A 3,729-nucleotide genomic window follows, 5' to 3' on the forward strand; every position below is an offset into this window, starting at 1 on the left:
GCTCATGTCATCTCTGTTACAAAAGTTATCAGCAAAACTAATATCTCAATATAATAGCTAATTTTGTTTAATGTCTCATGAGGATTTTGTAGATGATCTAAATATAATTGCTAAAGACAGGTAAACTAAGTAAATGTAAAAGGATAAAAGTTTTTGGAAAAACTTTTTAATGATAATTATATATATTATGATATATGTACTTAAAACAACTTAAAATGGTGGTTATCTACTTTAATGTCACATAAAGTTTTTAAGAGTAATTTAAACATAATTATTACAACTGGGTAAGAGTTTTTAAGTACAATAATTATGTTTTATAGTCTGAATACTTAAAAAACAGCTTCCAAAATCTTTTTGGAAACTTAAACTTTATAGCTTTACTAAATTAAGTTAAATAATAACAGTTTATTGGGTATCTAGGTCATTTCCATGTAAGATAAAATATTAAAGGTTAACTACTAAGCATATATTTGTCTGCCTTTGGTGTTTTATATCAAAGAAAATAAAAAGTGCTTAGGTTTATTGATAAACATGTTTTATGTATGCTGAGGAATTTTCTATGAGGAAACACCTATTTCTAAAAGGTCTGTATACAAAGAAAGTAAAATATGTGTTTTCAATAAAAAAGATATAAAAAATGAAAATATTTTTGTTTCGTGAGTTAAGAAAGGTAAATTTGCCCTAAAGTACTGGGACAAATTCTGAATGTAAAAAAAGCAACAAAATGTTTGTGAAAGTAAAACCCTGTGAAATTCTGTGCATAGTCAAGTTGGCTAAGACTAAAATAAATCCGATTAAGTAAATAAACTTTCATGTCAAAAGTAAACTGGTACAAAATTAAAACTTATTCTCCTCTTTCTTAAAAGGATAATTTTCCTAAACTTTTAATCTGCTCGTGATAAAAAGATTATAAAAAGGTCTTTTGGACTATTGTAACTCGGTTTCCCCTTGACTATTTCTGTTGTCATTTTGAATAGATACCTGAACATACTTTCGCAGTGAGTTTTGTTTCCTATCTGAACAAATGTTTTAAAGCTTTTAATATTTTTGACAAGCTTCCCCGCTAACACGCAAATGTTCAAGTCCTGAATAAAAGCTTTCTTTTGACCTGGAAGAGGAGGGAGAGTTTCTCTGGGGATTTTCAGAGGGCCCCTGGGATTACTCGGAGAGATTTGCCCTCTTCCTCTAAGAAAAAATGCTAAACTAATTAGGCTTGGTTGGTATGTTAAATTACATGGGAAGGGTTGTCAAATAGGTAATGATAAATTCTTAATGGTATTATGTGAGTGAGCGTTATTGATAGAAGTATTTTAAAAATTATCTAAAATTCTGATCTGTTCTGATTGTCAGCCATAATGCTGGTTATTATCTCCAAGTATTATATGTCACAAGAATGGTCAAGTGTCTTTCTCAATTACCATTTTTGAATGTTTTGTTATTTACAGACAGTTGCTGTTTTACTTTGATGTTTTTGCAAATATGTTTCATCTTTAGAGAAATTCATAAAAAGGACTCTGACACTCTAGAATACAGGTTTCCAATAAACATTGAGATTATAAAACTAAACTGGGTAAAAAATTTACAGAATTCTAACAGAAAAACTGATGACCCCATAAAGCTGTGGATGGAAGGTTAAGATCAAGAACCGATTACACAGGACAGAATAAACTGATGAGGATCATTATAATTTTTATATCTTTTTGATTGAGATATTGCTGATTTTTGACGTTTTGGATTTTCCAGACTTAAGAAAACCTTTTTCTGTAATCTCTTAAGGAACTATGACTTATAGCTATTTGTAAATAAAATTGAAGCATTTATCTTTTTCTTCCTATCTGAGCCCTCCAAAATATAAAAACTCCTGATGAGTAAGTATTCTTATTCTCGTGGCAATATAGATGTTTGCATAAGTCCAATAAGAATGTGTTCTTCTTATAACAGGACACAATTGGAAACACTGGTTATAATACCAAGACTTTGATTGGAACATCATATTTGAGAAAAACATACAGACTTGGATATGACAAGATGGCCTTTGAGGAGCAAAGGTTGACATTCTGGAATAAAGCCACTTGGAAATATTGGCCTAGTACCATTTTTATGGGTTCAGTAACCTGGTAAGGTTGAGCAAAGGATGTTGCTCCCTCTGGCAGGTACAAGGAACCTCAGTATTTTGGGGAACCTCACGAAGAGAGGGATTCACCCAAATCTGTAGGTACTGCAGGCAGAATCTGATGACAGGTGCTTTGCTCGGCTTTCCTGGCCTGGAGAGGCCTTTGAAGTTCATCCTGAGATTCCTTATAAGGTACCAGGAAAGCAAATTTAAAAGAGCCTATATGAGCAATTACTATTATTGCTGTACTTATGTAAATAATTATGCCAAATTTATTAAAACTAGACTTGTTTTGCAAACCAGTTAGTCTTAATTTGGCTACGTCTAGTGAAATCGAGGGTGATTTTAGAGAGAAAAAAATGATGTTTCAATAGAAACTATAATACATATTTGTAGATGTTGGATTTTGGTTCTGTCAATTGTCTTTCAGATTTTTTGTTACATCTGTTAACTGGACTGGATCCTGAATTCTTCTAGTCTCCTGAAATATCTGGCTACAAACCTCCAAACTAACATGTTCAGGGTTTTCCCCATCATTTTCATTCACAGTTGTTGAAAACTAAACCTCCCTTTTTTGTCTTGAAGCCTTGCAAGCTGAAGCTGGAGGACCTAATATAAACTTAAGAGAGATTCATGTCTACTGCTGTGTAAGCCACTCAAAAAGCTACCTGAGTGCCCAATGACACCATCAGAGACATTTCAAACTGCAAAAGATGCATTGACCCTGACTTCTAGGAATCTTGATTGGCTGCCCATTGTGCTCAAGAACTAGTTTATAATTTTCTCAAACCGTTAACCTTGTTTTCTCTTTGTGTTCCTCTAGAAAAACTTCTTATTAAATACCTGGTTACTTACTTACGTGATACAGGCCTAACTTTGGGAGCCCACCTACATCACCAACTTATTAAAAGACTGGTTCAATGAGATGGAACAGCCTAGGCCCTGATTCAACGGGAAGTAGCTACATCTGGCACTGCCCCAAATCCCTCAAGATTGAGGGATGGACATAAAATAGGGGGGCATTGATACTGACCCTGATATCAGTTTCTCTACATTACCCCCAGCATATATTGGGTTAAAACCAAAACAGTCTTTCTCTGCTTACTCCCTGGCTTCCTGGCTTCAGAATCCGCTATCCTCCGTGGAGACAGACACAGCCAAGGACAAGCACCTGGATTCACTCTCTCCTGCCAGCAAGGAGATAGAGCCTGGTGGGAAAGCTGCTGACCAGCAAGGTCGCAGGCTCCCTCCTCTCTGCAAATAGTCTAAAGGCCAAAGACAGGCTGGTGGGAAAGCTCCAACCAGCAAGGCCGTGTGCTCCCCCTCCCCTACCTAAAACCCCAAATAAAAACCCTTCCTTTTAGCTTTCCGGGGAGTTCGAGATTTCAGTGTTCGCTGCCCTCTCTTCTTGCTCAGTGCTGTGCAATAATAAAATTCCTACTTTCTTCCACTAACCCAGGTGTCAGAGCTTGGCTTGCTGTGCAACAGGTGAGCGAACTCATTTCAGGTTTGATATCAGGTCTAGACTGGAATCAGTGCCTGCCTCCAGTGTCAGGACTTGACTCCTGTGGTCTTGCTTGAGTACTGCAGTATAGCGTATCAAATACTATAGCATG

This window comes from Equus asinus, chromosome 4 (assembly GCF_041296235.1).
Source record: "Equus asinus isolate D_3611 breed Donkey chromosome 4, EquAss-T2T_v2, whole genome shotgun sequence".
NCBI lineage: Eukaryota > Metazoa > Chordata > Mammalia > Perissodactyla > Equidae > Equus > Equus asinus.